Raw genomic sequence first — 19,552 nt, 5'->3', positions numbered from 1 at the left:
AACCATTGTTTATGTGGCTAGCTGATTTAATTTAACATCTTATTTATCTTGCTTTTTCAAGTTAGGTTGATTTAACTTGACCCCTTTTGCTAAATTACAACTCATACATGACTTTTAGCCAACAAGAAAAACACTTAGAGAGCGCAGGCTGCTCGGTCGTTGTATGATTTCTGACAGATGAATGCTTTAATAAAAAATTACCTTGCACTGAGCACAGGTGTGTGTTATGCATGTGTAAGTTATGTACAGATACCGAATTGCGTGACCTAAATATGTAGCGGGCGGCGGGAATTGATGGGACTCGGAAACACCCCCACAATTTACTCAATTGTTTGTTGTATCATTTCTGACAGATAAGTCCTGATAAGTCTGCAGCGGTGGATCTGTAGTAGGATCGCAATCACATGATTGTCAGAAGGCAGCTGATGTAGTGTTCACTTGTTGTCGTAGTTACAGTGATGCCATGCCGCTATCTCGGAATGATACAGAAATCTTTAATAAATCTGTGGATCCAGACTATAAGCCGCATCACTGCCAAAATCTAATCACTTGGTCCTTGTGCCATTTCTGACCTTCCCTGAAAATTTCCTCCAAATCCATTTGTCCATTTTTGAGTAATGTTGCTAAAAGACAAACAGACATAAGAACAAACGTACGCTGATTGTCACATAACTCCGCTGCGTTCCTTGGTCGAATAATTAATCAGCTAAGGTGCAGTTAATTTACATTTATAAGGCAGAATGAGAACTTACAGTATGTTTCTAAGCTGAATGGACGGAAAATGATTTACAGTATTATAACATTCTGATGGATATATGAGAATCCGAAAGCCTTTAATGCCAAGTGAGCTTGCACACACGACAAATTTGATATGGTGAATGGAGTTATGGTACCCAACAACAAGAGAGTAAGAGAATAAATATAGAAATTCAAATCTGAGAATCTCTAAAATAACAATACTATATGTAAAAAGTAAAGTATAAAAAGTGGTGTGTAAAAAAAAGTAGTGTAAATAAAGTACTGTGTAAAAAAGACACAAATCTGACTAAAGCAATAAATTAGAATACAATTCAAATTATGATACAACATAAAGTAACAATACATTTTCTGATCAAATACATAGCACAGATACACTTTTTTTTAAATAGAGAAATAAGATCATGTTTATATGAACAGAAATATACAGAGGTCGTCTGCGCGAATACACATCAGATATGGTAACTAATGTGCAGAGAGCCGCAAGAGCACAGCCTTAGAAGCTTAGATTTCTGTTTTGGTTCCTCATGAATATCACTGACTTTAACAAGTCGTCACTATTTACACTGATTTTGTTGTGGGCATGGGAAATGTGCAGTCCTTGAGTAAAGAGGAGGGGCGGAGAGAGCTTGTGGACCTATGGAGAGCCCGCTATGGTCTCAGCAGCAGCAGCAGCAGCAGCGGCTCAGGGAGTAGTACCAGACCACTGTGCTGTGCAGGAACAGGCACGACGTAGCTGAAAACCGCTAGCGGAACAAATGAAAACGAAAACTCTTCTTTCATGTGGATTAATCCGGGGGCGAAACAGTCATTCGAAGCGAGAAGATCTTTAAGCGAAACTGGGACGATTGACGAGGATTGGGACATTGGCTACTGTACGATAACACCGCCGAATGGTTTCTGTTGTCCCGCCGCTAAGGTTAGTTAGCTTCCGTCGCTGGTTGTCCGTTGGTTTGTGGGGGGGTCTGCTCTGTTGTTGGATGACGGGGTCCGGCTATTATTTGGAGGAGAAACATACATAGCAGTACTGACCTTTTCCAGTCTATACGTTACGCTACAGTTACACGGTTCGAACAACCATTGGGAAATTAAATGTTAGAGAGCTGTTTGACTAGCTGGTTACTCGACTGAACACAACGCTCGTAGTTGAGTGGCCATCGTCAGCTAGTTAATTATTTTATAAATCAGGAACACGTGCTACATGGCTAGGCTAAGCTAACTAGCCTACAAGCTAACGGGCTAGCTCTCTAAGCTAGCTGTCAGAACTGCTAAGTGGCTAACGCCTGTTTTATTAAGCTGAATAATGGTTGCGTCCCTAAAGACGCTATTTCACGCTCATTCCTAACAATATTTACCGTTAATAACTGATGTCAACTTTTTTTTACTGTCTGTTAGCACATTTCTTTATATGGCTAAGTCATTTATCCTGCTAACTTGGCTATGCACAAAAGCGCCCGGTTTGCGTTTGTAAACATTGGTTTTAGATGAAATTGACTTTATGCGCTGTGTCGGTAGGTAACGTTACGCCCTGGTCTGTTGTCAGATGGGTGATGACAATGATTAGCTCACTGTAGTTGTCTAACCAGATTGATGTCAAGCTACACAAATAAATGGGAACGTTGGTGATTTAACGTTTCTCTGCTCCAAACTGACATACCGCTATCGAGACAGTGTACTTGCTGGAGCTGGACTGTGACTTTGAACTTGTCTTAATTCTAACATTTTATTAATTAAATTTTCGCTGGATTACTTTACGAATCGCTACTAATATTGTTAGTTTTTAATGATAGTGTCACCTTTATATACCTATATATTTATCTATGGTATATTGTCGTACCTTTTGCCGACCACTTAAAAGTTTCCGATCATCTCCTCCATTAACAGTGCCTCTGAACATGAACGTTGCTCGATTTAAATTGTCACAAAGTCCTTTAGTGTTGGGTTTTCTATTAAATGAAATCTAGCATTGTACAGACAGCCGCAGTTTCATGAAAACGTTGTACTTAGGACTGCTTAAACCACCACCTTTTGTTCTATGTGTTGAATCTGCTATTGAGAAACACCTCAATGTTGGCTATGGATTGCTTTGGCTTCCACACCTTGGTTGGATTCATTGGGCAGTGAGTTACAGATATGATTTAAAAGATGTTTACTAATGTTGGTGTTCTGTTTGAGCAGGGTCCTTTTTGTTGTGGTATTTAAAATGGATGTATTTTCTAGAGGAATTTTAGGAGGACATACTATCAATATTTTTATGTTGTTATTTTGTGACACTTGTAGCAGCTTTACGCTATTTGTTAGCAATCAGACAGCACAGTTTATTGGTGCTGGAGTGACATTTATTCTTACTAGGTATGCTCCGTAAAAGATAAACAAAACACATTTTGTCTTTTGTCACCAGTGTTGTGTTGATAGTTTCACTTTTGTGTGCCCAGGTTGTGAAATGTCTCTTTCTTAAATGTTGGCTGCTACAGTGAATGTAAATGAGCATGTATCATGTGATGACATATCTCCAAACTTGTCAGCATTAATCTATAACAGACTGCATAGCTTGTGTTAAATGTTATGCTTAGTGACTTTGGTGAACTATCCTGTTTGATTACGTAACTCAGGATTTCCCCCAGGAAATAGTTTGACCGTGGTGGCAAGCCGTGATCCTGACACATCTTATCTCGTGATCTACTTTGTAGTTGATGACCTGTAAACAATTGCCAGACTCATTAAAGGTAATTTGTTGTTTAAAATGGAGCATGATCTTTTTGATCCTGAAGGTTAGTGTCTTATTTCAAAAGTGTATCACATTTTATGATGTCAGCAGAGGCGGGCTTTGTTTCAGATACTGTAACACACAATGAAGGAATATGTTGGAAGAAACCTTACTAACTGTGACACTTCTGTACCTGCTTCACAGTTGAAGCCTTCACTTGCCATCCTTCTTAAGACTTCTTATTGTAAATCAGTTACAAATTTGCTGCTGGTTGGTCAGTAATTAGTGACTTCTCCCTCAGAGTGATATGCACAAATGTGTTTTTTTTTTTCTTGTTAATTCCAAGATTTTAAATATTTCCAAGAGAACCTGTCATAATCACACATTCAGAACACATATACACACACTGTGTGCAGACTTTTGTGAGATGCACATTGTGGAAAAAGTAGCAGCACTTCTGGTAATTGGCGTTGTCATACCATTTACAAGCTAGTGTTAGCATTAGCTAGTGAAGCTTTGTGTGGCATTTGTTTATTACCTTTATGGTGATGCTTGCCTGATAAAGATACAAAGGAGGAAAGAAGAAAGTTTTAGGCTTCAGATAATGCAGAAAATGTAACAGATTTCAATTCATAACTTCCTTCAGGAGAGAACGGAGACAGTATGAGCATTTCATAAAACACCTGTTGAACAACTACAACATACTTACAAAAAACTGGTCTTTGACTGTCTTCCCATAGCCAATCTGTGACCCTGCTGAGCTACAGTCACTATGCTTGTTAAGCAAAAAGCGAATTGTCACTCCGCCAAGGAGGCCGAGGCTCGACGATCAGCATTGGTTTGTCTGTCTGTCTCTTAAACAAGATTTCTGAAAAATGGATTAATGGATTTGGATGACATTTTTAGGGAACGTCAGAAATGACACAAGGACCAAGTGATTAGATTGTGACAGTGACTTACAGCCTGGAACCACAAATTTCTTTAAGATTTCAGCCGTTGGAAATGATAGGACTGAGCAGCCTTGGCGGAGTACTGCGCTCTCTGAGTGCTTTTCTTGTTAAATTTGAGCTAACTATAACCAGCAGTTGAGACAGAGACCAACCAGCCCTATTTAACCATCAATACCTGTGAAGTCGTTGCTTCATGCCTGCAGCAGAGTGTGACAGGAGAGAGGATGCGTGATGTCACAGTGCTGTTCTTTGGAAAAGATCTGTACCTTCCAAACACTTAAGTTTCAAGGACTCAACAATATGCAGTCTTGATCTAACAGCTTTTATTTACAGTACATGAGTAAAGTCATATGGTAATGTCTGCTAGACAGGTTGTCAGGTTGTTAGAAACAACTTTATGAAAAAAATGTATTTTTGTAATTGTAGGGTTGTCAAATACTTTCTATAGATTGGTATTGCGTTAGAAAAATAAAATTGGCAATCTTGAATACATATACTTTCTTAGTCACATTTTTACATTTGTAAGATAGTTGTTGTTATCATACTCACATAGACCACAACCAGCAGATGATCAGTTATTGTTGTTGGCCCTAAAATTCTACATATATACTTCGTTGGAGATAAGAAAATATAAGACTAAGAAGAAGACTAAGAATCACACAGTTGGTGCCACGTTTGGGTACTTGCTAATAATGTCTGATATAGAAAGTGTTTTGTTGGTACTTCAACATGAAGTATTCAAGTATAATATGCAGTCACAGTGCCTGATGTAGCAGTCTAGAGAGCACAAAGTCTCCTAATAATCCCCAATGGTATGACATTGCTGACTTGGTTACTCATAACTCACATCAGCAGAGTACAGCGTCAGCTTAGCAATTTGGATTGTAAAGAGTTAAAAGAGAGTGAGGCGATATCTCCCCCTTATGCAAAAGGGTAATAGGGGCAGAGATAATCCCGTGCTCTGCGTGGTGCCTCAGGGAGACCGTTTCACTGCTAGTTCAATTTCTGCTCGTATTATGAAACACAACACAGTTATGAAACTGGAAAGGGGAAAGTTCTCACTCCTTTTATTGTCTGTGAAAGATGAATCCTCGCAGCGAATTCTTGTGGGAAGACAAAGCACATTGCATCATCATAAATTAAAGGTTCCATTAAAATTCCAAAAGCCTGTCACTCAAGAGCATAAATGTCTTAAGTTGTGACTTTAAAGTATGTCTGGAACTATCTGTCTTTTGCAGTGTGTTCTATGGTTCAAATTATTAACCCAGTGATCAAATAGAAATATTTTCTAGTAAATGTTTTTAAAAAACAAGAGTGAGAGAAATTTATTCTCAAACCTCAAGCTACATTGCTGCTCCATTAGTGTCACTGGTATATGGCACCATTGTAGATACTTGTATATACACTCATTGTTCTGCTACTGCCACTTTTAAATGGCATGACACTGTTTTCTGCTGACAGATACCAGCATTCTGCTATAACACATTAGGAAACAGTTTTCTGCAATTATGTGAAACACCGAGGAACTGTTTGCGCAATTCTTGCCTGTTATTAGGTGAATGTGACCTGTTCCCAATGGCTAGCCTGTACAAGTAACTGGCTTGGAAGCTATTACATTACTTGTTACATCCTCAATTGAGTTTATGAGCTATCTTTAGAGCTTCATACCATACCATATTGTGCTGACAGCAAGCCCCATAAACCAAATGGTAACGTTTGCGCTTTAGAAATGGTTCAGGTTTTGCAGTTTCAAAAGCTGTAAATCAGACAAGCTTGTTGGAAACCATACATAGCCTAGAGGCATGAGCTCTGTGGGAAGAGTGGTTCTAATGAAAGAAGGCTTCCTTAATGTTATTGGTATTTGATTGTTATTCTTATTTAGGTTAAGGCTTGATTTTAGTTTAACTTGGTGTGCCAATGCCCAGCATGGCACTAATAAACTCGTATACATGGTGTAGTTCAGCATGCTGAACAGATGTTAAGCAACATTTGACATTATACCAAACAATTCAACCTGCCTGCTTGGTGTGCAGGGCCATAACATGCTATTTTTTTGTTACTAGATGTAACCTTGAATGAAATGTCAACCTGAATATTGGATGTTGATAGATAGGTTGGATATGAAATTGAATTGTAAATCAACATCTTCCTCAGTTTTGTAATTTCCGTGGAGAGAAAAAAAAATCAACATCTGAATGTAAAATTTGAGCTGCTTTAATTTATTCAAATCCAATCTTGGTAACTGTTCCAACAATTAGCAATTCACACATCAGCTGAAATGTGTATTTATTGCAATAACGGCACATGAAACAATGATTATAGGGAAATGGCACAACTTTGGTATGTGGTACACTTTATGAACCCTTAAGTTAACTTGCAGAAACCTAAGAGGGAAATATGAAGCGATCGCTGTGAAACTGCCTCTCAGGCGCATACTCTCCTCCCACCCAGTTTCCCTCTCACTGAATGAGTAACAGCAGCTGTCTAGCATTTCTCGCTCACTAGTGGACTGCACCTGGTAGGTTTTTTGTGTGGAGAATGTTATGCGTGACTCAGTGTGGTAGAATATTACGATCAAGCACAGCTGGTCTGTGGCTGTGCCTCAAATTACTCACAATCAAAGTGCCATTGAACTGGACACAGGGCCACCTCAGTTCCAGTGGCTACATAGAGGTTGAACCGAAGCAGTTGTACTATTTTCTGGGATTGCCAAATGGAAAAACTGGTTGTGACATGTTATTTGAGGAAAATGTCTCTAATATTGGCCCATGTAGAACTCATGCAGATCCAAGTAACTATTACCCTACAGCCTCGAGGTTTTGCCGTCCTCTTAAATAGGCCCTTGTGTTTTTTTTAAATTTAAGATGCAGTTGAAGAGATGCAGTCGTCAAAGGAAGGGGGTTGGGTATCGTGGGGCTGGTGGCCCAGGGGTTAATGGGGTCTAGAGGTCAGACTGATTCTGCATCTGTCACTGTGTGGAGCTCAAAAGGAGGACAGGATTTATCCATCCTTCCAGGAATTTCTTATGCTGCTTGAAGTGACAAAATGTAATAAGTTTGAATTGGCTATAATTTTGTTTGCATGTTTGCGAGACCTCATACTTTAGATGAATTAGAAGTCAAATCATAGTAGCAAATGTTTTATCATTGTACATTTTATTGGATTACTGCAGTGTACTGCATAAGATAAACTTTCAAAACCATAATCACTTGTTTAGGTGAAATGAGACTGACCCTTGATCTCAACAAACTAACACAATTAAACATGTGTAGTGATTAAAGGCTTTTCCTCCTTGAAATTGTCTGCACTGTCTTCACATATCACCAAGATGTGTATCACTCCTGACAAGTGTCAGCAATTCAGATCTCAAAAACTCAATGACACTCATTCCTCAGGTGTTTCAGATGTCAAATCAGGTCTTGTTTTAATTCTTAGCTTCACATGCTAACTCTACAGTTCATACCCCTACAAAATGAAAATTGGTTGCTTTTCCTATCTTTTTCCAGTCATTACTTTTTTCCAATCTATTTTCAAGCACATTGATTAAAGACATTAATCTAGCTCTCTGTGGATATGATTATCAAAAGAGAAGCTGCTCTAGAATGTTTAAAGATATTTTTAATTCCTCCAGGAACTCCAATATTACAGTTATCTGTGAGTTCTGTAAACATTTACAATTTCTATAACAGTATTTAGACTATCGCTGTTCCATTTGGCTTCTGTGTAGATGACTTGCATACCCTGTTGTCAGGCTCTAGTTACAGTGTAATTTTGTGCTAAAGAGACTGCACTAATACCTGTTGTCATTCAGTCGGCATGGCAGTCACTGTGCTCAGCTTCTACCTGTCGGGTCTGTTTTTTTGTCTTGTGTTGTTTTTGCTTTGCTGCTGAAGACATGGTTGTGATAAGATAAAAGACTAAATATAGTTCAAGTATAGTTTCCTCATTGCTCTTCCGGGTTCACTGCTGTATATCTTGTTCACATTGAACACAGATTTTGCTGTTTTGTGTACATGAACACAGGCTTCTTTTTCCTACATAGGTATATATCTGTAAATCGTTCAAGCTGGCATTAGTTGCACCAGTAAAATATCATCACCAGTCATGCAACATTATATTTTTAAAGCCACTGATTACACAGTCTTTCTGTCTAAACAGTGGTTTCAACAACCACTGGTCAGGGCTTTCATATCGTGATAATGTTGGATGTTTCTCTTGTATTGAGTATGTGTTACAACATCTTCTTAAGGCCTGGATTTGCTATGATGTGCTTCAGTGGAACGTACTTGATTAAGTGCCAGTTGCTGAACTAACTTCAGCTACTTTTTTGTTAGAATTGTCTCATAAAGGAATTGTATTGCATGTCCAAATGATGTTAGTTAACCTGTACTTTGGAGCAAATGTTTTGAATTTCTCATTTACTCAGGGAGTTTGGAAATGATCTGTAACTTCACCTTACAGACACAAGAACACGATCAAATGTTGACTTTTCAGCTGCTTAATGCACCTTTTTTTGCTTTGCTGATAAAACTAAGAAGATAATTGTTTGTTCAAATAACAATCTGCTAATGTGCCACAAACAGTTATTTGCAGACCTTATTGTGTTCCAGAAGACCATTATTGAGAAGCTCTTATAATATTCCTTTGTTTGCAAGTTGTTTTGAGTGTTACTGTTCAAAGTTAGTCATTTATCATCCACAAGGCGTTCTGTTTTCATTTTCCTGACTATAAAATGGAGTTCCTATTAAAACCAGTCACCCATATTTAAGCATACTAAAAGAGAGCCAGACAGCGGATTAGCAAAGATTAGAAATGGCTCTGTGGTAAGTGATTCACTTGACCCTGTTATGCAACGCAGATGACAGCATGTTATAGAACATTACTCTTGTTTGTGTGTAGATTACAGCTGTGGGTAGTATTATATTTGTCTCTCTGATTAACCTAACTTTTCTGCTTGGAATGTGTGTTACAGCATTTTTTAAAATTTACATTGACTTGTGTTATGGTAATGATGGCAGCCAAGGGCAAACACCTCGGGGCTGATGATCTTACAGTGGAAATATGTGTGACATGTAACAGTGAAAGGGTGTAATTACAGGTTATGATTTGCTTGTGTTGGACACTCCTGTCTCGACATGCACGCTAGATCCATGATAGTTCAGTTTGGAACAAATTAGTTCTCTGTAGGCATCTGAGCATCTGGTCTGTGTTTTTGTCAATGTTTGGGTTTTTCCCCCACTAAAATCTTTCTCTGTCCATAATTCAACCACAATTCATTATTCAGCCTAGTGTATCAGATTTAGATGGGTTGTTTTGTTTATGCAGCCTGTGTAAATAACACAGGCCTGAATGGACATTAGTGTTTGGCAGTGTACACTTGGGATGTCACGATACTAGAAACTGGATCGTTGTTACCAGTACAGTTGAAATTCCCACAAGTCAACAAGAAAATAAAAAGTCAAAGTCGAATAAATGCATTTCATGATAAATTATTTTATTATGAAAAAATCTTGCTGCGTATTGTGCTGAAATTATATTTTCTTGGTCTGAACAGTGATAACTAGGAATGTGATGTCAAGTTGTTTTTTTTTTTGCTACTAATGCAATCAAGGTCATTTAATATTTAGTATTTGCCAGAATGGAATCCTAATCGGATACCATTTTCCTAAATAAGCTCACTTAAAGCACAGTAAATTTATTAGAATCGATCCAGGGAATTTGCTTGGTACCTGGATAGCGCTGCAATCCATTAAGAAAAACAACTGCATTCCTTCATCTGTCACAAGACAACAAATTCATATATTCTCTACATGCATGTTAGAATTTGTATTGTACTTTAACCGCAGTACCTCGTTGCTCGTTAATATTGGGATACCACCACAACAACTGAATATTCGGATATTCCAGTTCAGCCCTACTGGTTTGTTATTATTTTTTCAACCAATCACAGTCGTCGTGGGCTGTGCTAAATCCAGGAAGCTGCGACAGTCCCTTTGCAAAATAGTGATGGGGGAATTGTTTTGGTGGAACTTTGCACACACAAAGGCAAGCATGGAGTCCTGCCCAATCTAGATCTTTGCAAACTTGCTATTTTCTGTATGTAGGTTGCTGCTCTGAGGTAGTTGTTGTTTCCTATAGTGAAGGGGATTTTGGAAACAGTAACATGTAGATAGTCGAAGGGAAGGAGAAAGCGTATATCCGGTAAATCAGACTAACACGCTTTTAATGACACATACCACAGTACAATTCACGTACACTGGACGTGCATGCCAGTGTGTATGAAACGGAGGGTTAGTTGTAGAATCACACTATGGGGTGTGACGAATCAGAAAAGGACATGTAGTGAATGAAAAGACCAAATCAAGAAGGCCTTGATATCGCTATACATGAGTTAATGTGTTTATTTTGTCTCACAGGTAACAGGAGACCTGTTGCTACATCTGTACTGACTGCCATTCTGCATGTCCTGAATGTCCAATATCTCCTGTGCCTATAGCATCTACACAGAAAAAACAAAACAAAACCTCACATTCTAAGGATTTTTGCATCGACATGGTACCAAAGTATCAGTTCTTGTGACACCCATAGTGTACACACATGCACACTGTCACATTGTACACACACTGCCACCCTCTCATGCATAAATGGAAGCACTGTGAGAGGCTGCTATCATGAGGGGCAAACAGAGGCACTCGGGTTGCATGCTGCCATACAGAAGAACATTTCAAAGCTCTTGAATAATTAAGAAGCAGTACGGAGGAAGTAGGTCAGCTCAGCAGACAAGTGCACTCCTCAGTTTTATTTCCTTCTGCTTAGAGTGGAGAGCTGAATATCAGGTGGGCTTCAAGAGAGAACTGACAGAGAATAAAGAATGATTCGTAAGTTGAGGCATTACACAACAGAGAGAAGCTATCACCTTGTGTCCTACAGAGCTGAGCAATAGGGGGATCTGTTGACAGTAATTTTGTGCATCAGTAGTCAACAAATAATTATTTCCATCAAAATAGTAACACCTGTGACCTCCTTTCTGCATAATCAGAGGGTACAACTGCATTACAAGCAATTCCTTGTCTGATTCATCCGGCAACATATAAAGGTACAACTGGAATATTGTAATACAGTTTGTCACGTTTGTGATCTGGTGAAGAACTTTGCTCATCCAGACTACATCTTGCAAATCTAATGTCTGCGTCATGATGACATGACACGATGGACGTTTGAGATTTGACAATGTGAGTACACCGGTAATGATGGTATCTAAGAAGTAATTTGTATTTAAAAATTAAATAAGGAGTCACTATTTATTAAGTTAATACAAAATGCTTAGACAAGAGTGGCTGAAATTAAATACTTTTGACCTATTATGTAACTATTACACTATTATGCAGTTGCACCGAATTAAGTTAAATTCTACAAAATGACCAGACTGAACTTTATTTAGTCTTGCGAGAGTTTAATGTCAATACAGTAGAACAATAGTTCTATACAAGTAATTAAAACTGAATAATTCAGTCTAATAAAAATCATTATCCCTAAAGTACAAACTAACCACAGAGTAATAGATTGTTTTTTGGGCTGGCACATATATGTCTAGTGGACCTAATCCACCAGGTTTAATTGTTTTTACCAAGGAGACAAGACATCAGCTGCTTAAAAAATTACTCTAAAGATGCAAATTTGGTTTAAACTCAGCCAGTTGGAAAAGTTTAGCTGAGATACCATCTTCTGAGTAGAAGGGAGTTCATCAGTCACATACTTTTACTCTCTTGTCAAAGTCTTTTTCAGACTGCCCTTTTTGAACTTGTCATCTATGACAGAGGTATTTTTTGGAGGCTGTTTGGTAGATTTTCTCCATTATTTTTTCTGCAGTAAATACAATATTTTTTTCTAGTGCAGTAAAAGGTGTAACATGAGCTATCAGAAACTCCTAGAGTTGAACAACACTGGCAAGCCTAGCACCTGTAAGACTACAAAAGACCCCTAAAACAACACTCTCTAAAGAAGTCTGGTCCTCTTTTCAGTCAAAAACAGTATGTGGTAATACCAACAGCTAAGATGTTATCACTCCCACATTTCCAATATGAATCTCCATTTTAAAAAAATGATTAGATTAGATTCAATGTGGCAACAAGGAGCCCTGAACTGTGGATGCACCACTTCTGCTATCATGTTACTTCTGTATTAGTGTGATACAGAACAGCTGAAACACAGGATCAAACGAGCAGATTGTACAATTTGTTCATGGCATACTATTGACATGAAGCTGATTAAGTGTTCAGCCCTACCGCACAACTGACAGGACATGTTTTTGTGTAATTCACCAATAAAAATAATGTTTTTTTTAAAGCTCAGAAGGCAACAATTGATCAATATTTGCTACTGAAGAATTACACAAACCCTCTACTGTTCTGTGTGCCTGCTTTTTGCATTTTGCATGTGGGTGTATCTCAGAGGACTCATTCGTAGGTAGCAACTTGTTATTGAAGTCATGAGTCAAGAACAGTTGAGATTGTTGTTGATTGTTATTTATTAAAATGAACTGATCAGTGCAATTATGTAAAGTGTGTTTCCCTGGTGTCAGCGTGCGTGTGTGAACAGAGGGAGTAGCTCTCAGATCATCCAGTGTGTTTTGGTCGAGTGCCTTTGCCTCCATGGTTACAGGGAGTCATAGTTGGCTGAGGCAATGTGTGAAGGCCCCAGTTCTACACTGGCCAGCAGGAAGGGGGAGGGTGAGTCTTACGTAATTTCACACACTGTCGCTGAGGCGGCCAGCAGCAGGGGAACAGGCAGGAAATCCAATAGTGGCTCTGCTGTACAGCATGGATACAGCTGGACGGCCACATCTGGAGGTACAGGACAGCCAATCCCTGACACCGCTCATCTCTGTCCTCCTCCTCTGTCTCATCTCTTCCCTGTCAGACACACACCTTTACAATCTGTGTGTTGAAGCAGTGCTAATGGTGCGTACAATTTGCTAAATAGAAGTATACCATGTGGTTGTTTTTTTTCAAATCTGAAATTGTGGTCACTATAATGCTGTGCTCACCGCTGTTTTGCACTAGTATAGGGCTAATGGCCAGTCCACCAGTACATGACAAAGGGCTGTATTTATTTTATTTTTTTGCCTGGCTTAAGATGTGTTTGTACGGAAAGCATTTCAGCTGCATTTTTTTCAGTTTTACATCTCATGTGTGTCTAACAGAACAGTTTTACTTCTATTTTAATCAATTCAGCCATCTACTCACATGGCATAAGGGCTTGTGTTCTACTTGAGATGTACACGCATAAAGGAAACTCAGAGTATGTTTTACAAGGGGTACAAGATTTAACTGTCTTACACCGCAGACATTTGTAAGTTGGTATTTGATTGTTTTTTCAGAGGAATTGTGTACACTACTCTTTGTATGTAGATGGTGTGTTGCTGTAAACAAATCAACAGCCAAAGGGTCAGATCTATTCATGAATTATGAATCTTTCCAGGTTTTACATTTACAGAATAAACAGAGTAGGCATAGTTCACACATACACGTATTTTCTTTTTACTTTGTTCTCCAAATAACAACCACAGCAATAGTGCTGCATTGCGAAAAGGGCCGAATACCATATGTGAGCTGATTCTGATGCTTCTGTTTCAGAATACAGTTGAAGAGTATCTGTATGTTTATGTGTAATCAACAGCACACACATTGATGTCATGAGGAAAAATCTCTTTACCTGTCTCAATGTCAACGCTACGGTTTCAGAAAATCTTTAACTGGAAAGGAATTTTCCAAAAGCTCCTCTTTCAGTGACTTAGAACTGCACTTGCAGTTCTAAGTCACTGAAAATGCATGAAAAAGCTGCATTTCAGATAATACCTGTAAATTTGTGAACGAGAGTTAAGGTTAACTTTACTTCTGTAATTGACATTTCTCAGCTGAGAACACCACAGTGTTGAGTGGTACTCTAATTACTGTTCAAAACTCACCTATTCTGCCTGAAAATGATAGTTGAGCAGCATTAAATGCTAATCACTGCACTGTTTAGCTGATGGATATGAAACAAATTAGGTGACTTTTGACATCACACTTTTCAGTTTTTGAGTATTTATTTAGTTTGAGAACAGAAACTAGACATTAAACATTTAACATTACATTAGTTCTATTAGATAAAGATTGTGACTATTAGTAAACATTTATGTGCTGCATTTGAGCCTTGTTTATATCTCAGTACTGCTTCCATTTTCAGTTTCACAATCACTATTAGAGTTTGTTTACTCTTCGCTCATGGCTGCAGGTGCTATAATCATTCTGTTGTTAGCGTGGTAGGAAGTGTTGTTCAGTTAGATTCAAAGTGAAAGGTGCGACAGGCTGTGGTTTAGACAGATGATTGTACCTTATTCCATCAGACAAATTACGGCTGTGTCAAAGTTGAGTGTGGGTGTTCACACTTCTCTCACAATGTCTTCAGCTGCTGACTGTGTGTTGTGACCGCACATTTCCTATGTGAAAGTGAGTGAAAGAGGTAAGGTAAGATCAGCTTGGGGTGTGCAGGATGTTCTTTGGTTGTTTGGTTCTAATAGTATTGCCCCAGCCACCTGCCTGCCAGGAGCTACACTGTATATCATACCAGCAGAGGCAATAATTATATCACATGCTACCTTTTATAGCCTCTCACTGTCACCTAATGTTGTATATTACCTCCTTGGGTAGGAGAATCTTATTAGTTTGGATTGAAAGATTTTTAAGATTCTTATTAGTGAAATTGTTTCTGATTTGCAAACTAAAAGAGATTATGTTATGCAGGTTGTTTTTCACATTCTTCTAGTGAGCTATGTTTTACACAGTACGATATCTTGTATTATGACCTCTGAGCAACAACAATCTTGTGTTGTAATCCTATTTTTTTAATGTTGGTGTATCTAGCAGAATAAGAGCTGTCCGCCTTGTCATTATTCTCTTAGATGTTATCGCTTGGCAGTTAAAACGACCTTGCACTAGAGTTTGGCAGATCAGTATGGTTTTTTTTTCTGCTGTTGGTGTTTGCGATCACCTTCCTATTTTTTTACTGGCTGTTGTATTTGGCTTCCTCCTCTACACTTGACTGTGTTTTGATTGGTTTGACATTTCCCATGGTGTTGTTGACACATGCCAGGAGGAATGGGTCATTGGAGAGTTTAAAAAGTGACATTTTATTGCACAGAAAGCAATGAAATCAGACATTCTTTGCATAGTACTCTGGTTAACGGCAAAGACATCCATGGATATTATTGAGAAAACTAAATATGATGGAGGTAGAAGTATTTCCACTGTGTGAGCTCGCCTTACCATTTATATTGACTTTGTTTCTGCACCATGACCTCAAAAAACCTCTTTGGACGCAATACTGAAGCTTCAGTGGATTAATTGAAAGAGCTTTGTTTTCATGTTAAAATTGGGTGAATGCCGAGGGAGGCAAATAGTGGGAGTAGAGCAGCCAGCAACTACAGATGAGTGCTGAAGCCAGTGCTTACGTACCTCAATATTGGCTGTAAGACTTCAGAACTGGCTCCATGAAAGACTGAATGAATGCTGGTGGAAAAAAACATGTGTAGCCGTGTTAAAATAAATTAAATGAATACATTATTTTTGCAAGGTGCTTAGGAACCAATAGCCAGTAACTTCTTTTGTGTGTCATGAAAATATAAACAGGACCACCCATGCATGCAGGTTAAAAAAAAGTTAAAATCCTTTGGAAAGCAAGTGTTTGCATGCACGTATAATGTTTCTGAGCAGTTCACCATTGAGGTTGAGGGTGACTGAATAAAAGGGTAAGCGAGCGAGAGCCTCCTTGTCCAGGGCCCTTCAGTAATGAGGCTCCAGGGAGATAAATCCTTATGAAACCTGACAGGGTGCCACATTCCTAGGCTGAGAGTCCCAGCAGCACCTCCTCACATGAGCTGTGCTGTCTAGGATACTGCTTTGTAAACTTCTCATGTTGTTCCCAGACCAAGCCTTTTGCCCATTGCAGTTCACTCATCTACGTTTTCATGACAGCTCATTTTAGTGGAACCACCAGCTCTTTTGACTCGTCTTGATAATAGTGGAAGCCTTTGGTGACAGCTTAATACCCAACCATATATTTCCTGTGTAAAAATGCTGGTGAAATATTTTGTGGGTGTTCAATTAACAGTGCACTATTGCTGCTGCAGTGATAAAACTCTTGGTCCTATCAAGGTCCAAGCCATGCTATCAAGGCTGTTGTCAACAATATGTTGCATGTCAAGATGATTATTTTATCTTGAATTTTTCAACAACATGGCAATACAAGGTGATTACTATATGATATACAAGGCTCAGGACCAGATAGATATGAAACTCAAGGCCATATAACAAGACACAGAAATAGGTCTTTACAGGAGAAGAATATAATCTAAAGTGTAATTTAGAAAATAATCTATAATACAGTATGGGACATTAAAAAAAATTGAAAAGAATGCAGTTAAAATTACAACTCAGTCCAAAGTATGAATAAACAGTCCCAGATGTGATTTAATATGCAGTGACAAACAGAAAAGTGTTTAGCCATGATATAAATGAGCTGAGAGCTGGGGTAGACCAGGTATGTGGAGCATAAAAATTGAATTAGTTTCTCCATGTTTAGGTTTGACTCTGGAGACAGTAAGCACACCTGTCCCAGATGACTTGAGAAACTATATTTTGGCCTAAACCATTCAGTGCTTTTTAAACCAACATTAGGATTGTGAAGTAAATGCTTTGACACACGGGAAGCCAGTATAAAAAGGTGAACTGGAGTGATTTGCTCCACTTATCAGCTCTTAGTGAGGACTCTGTCAGCAGCATTCAGAATCAGCTGCAGTGGATTTAACTTTTTTAGAGAGACCAATAAAGTAGTCAAGCCCTCTGAAGATCAATTTTTTATAAGTCTGTTTGAGTCTCTTCAATTTTTGATAATTTGCAAATTTTGTTACCTGTGTGACTACCCCAAGAATGAAGTTGCATACTGACTTAATAATTATTATTTAGTTGTAGAACAATTATTTTAATTTTGTCTTTGTATAACAGACACATTTTGGCACATCCAGTTGTTTGTTTTTTCAGAATACCTACTCACTGCCAGTAATGTACATGTATATCGTAATCTTAATCATTTGCATAATTCTAGTAAGCTATTTCATTATGTCCCATAATTTGATCTAACAGGAGCATCTACATGTCTGTACCTCATTTTTGTATGCTCAGATGTGCAATTGAAATAAAATGGCTTCTCTTCTTCAAATAGGATTCAAAGCAGTTTAGCACTGTGCCAGAAAGTCCCATCCAGTTTTCCAGCCTAACATGCTGTGGTCGACCATGTTGAATGGAGCTCCGAAATTCAATAATTCTGATTTTTGTTGTCTGCGTTTAAGTGGATGTTATTCTACGCGTCAACAGTAACAGTCTTGGTGCTGTAGTGAAGGTGAACTGCTCATTAGAAACCTTCAGAACAATTGTTTAGAACTGTTTTTCATTCCATTTTGTTTTACTTAGAAATTTGAGATGAGATGTATCTCTGTAATTGTTCGCTGGCTAATTTTAAACTTGCCATATACTATCTCAGGTCCACTCACTTACCAGATAGAAATGACTCCTGCCTTTCTCTCTGCTTAAATGAGCCACATGTTTGCTTTTTCTTCTGCCTTCTGTAGCATTCAGGGTATTTGTAGTAAATGTAGTCTGTTTACAGTGTTGGAGGAGAGGCTTACTAAACTGGACGCATGACTCCCCACGATGGAAAACAGCCCGATAGTTGTGGTATCTAGCCTGTCCCAGCATTGTGTTTGTTTTGTTTTTATTAAGGCTGGGATTTTAATAAGTTAACTATGATTAATTACAGAAAAAATGACACGTAGAAAAAATAAAGCATTTAATTGCACCTTTCTCAGTTCCCTAATTTCTGGCACACCGGTAACACTGATGAACACTCCAGTCCGGTAGGTGGTGGTAATGAACCTAAAGTCTGTTCGCCAGCCGTGAAGAAGATGCACAGGATGCATTGAGTGAATCAGCGCAGAAACATTGGACCAACATGGCGACTCGGTCGCAAAGTTTCTCTTCTACCACGAAAACTGTTCAGTATAATTATTTCTGAAAGCATTTGTGGCGAGAAATAAGCTGCGGAATCTGTCTTCATTTTAATTCGACAGCTAGTTCAGACGTTTAACGAAAGTTTCAAGATGCATCGGACTTTCGCTCCCCGCACCGCATTTGCATAAATGAAACAACTTTGTGCACATGAACTCCGGGGCGAAGCACCATATGTTTAGTTATGATGGTCCTGGTAGTGGCAAACGTTGTAGTCAGCCCATAATAGACCACTTTTCAAGACATTAAAAGTGCTTGAGTTTACAAAAACTCTTAAAATGTTGAATATAATTGCTCTAATTGCACTTTGAGTTTGCAGTAATCTGTGAATGTAGTAGACATGAAAAATGCAGATAAATATAAATGAAACAAACATTTTTGCTGTTTAAGTTCACGTATATGTCTATTCATCGATTCAGTTGTCAACCAAAATTTATTTGAACTGAAAAACTTTGCTTATTGTGTGAAATACTGCTATTTGAAATGTGATTAATCAAGATTAATCACAAAGCCTGTAATTAATCAGATTCTTTTTGTTTTTTGAATTGCGTCCCACCACTAGTTTTTATTTATCTTATCTTTTTACGTATCTTTGCTGCTATGTTGGTGAATGGTGGAACACTGAGCACTTTTTGTCTTTTATCTTGTCACTCGATCAAGTACCTGCCTGTCAGGTTCAATATCATTTTTGTAACAGAGTGCCAAATGCCATCATTTGTTCTGCAAAACAAATCTACCCACGGTTATAAATAACCTTGAACCTGTTAGCCATTCCTCTAGTAAATGCCAAATGCTGATTATGTGAAAATGTCATTTAACCCGATCAATTGTTGACCAATAAATTGGTCTATTGCTGCCAGCTAGGAATACCCTCACAGTACACAAATGTTGAGGACTTGCAGAGGATCTAAAGCTGTGCAGTTGAAACAGTTTTGCAAAAATCAGTCCACACAATAAAAAAAAAGACAATTTCAGATGTTGCACAATGTTCTCCAAGGTTATATGCTTGATAGGATCAAATTATATCATGCTAATTG

General features: G+C 38.3%; 1 protein-coding gene across 6 annotated transcripts in view; it reads left to right on the top strand.

The window, feature by feature from the left end:
* The first annotated feature begins 1,425 nt into the window (after nt 1–1,425).
* The window catches only part of ncor2 (nuclear receptor corepressor 2), a 94,640-nt gene continuing 76,513 nt past the window's right edge, over nt 1,426–19,552 (top strand). For 3 of the 6 annotated variants that reach the window (XM_035957261.2, XM_023290293.3, XM_023290291.3), the window contains exon 1: nt 1,426–1,675. The gene's annotated coding sequence lies outside the window, so the exon portion shown is untranslated. The remainder of the gene's footprint in view (nt 1,676–19,552) is intronic. The other 3 variants (XM_023290295.3, XM_023290292.3, XM_023290294.3) reach the window with 1 other exon arrangement.

Source organism: Amphiprion ocellaris, chromosome 6 (genome assembly GCF_022539595.1).
Source record: "Amphiprion ocellaris isolate individual 3 ecotype Okinawa chromosome 6, ASM2253959v1, whole genome shotgun sequence".
Lineage (NCBI taxonomy): Eukaryota > Metazoa > Chordata > Actinopteri > Pomacentridae > Amphiprion > Amphiprion ocellaris.
This window is presented reverse-complemented; position numbering and strand designations above follow the sequence as displayed.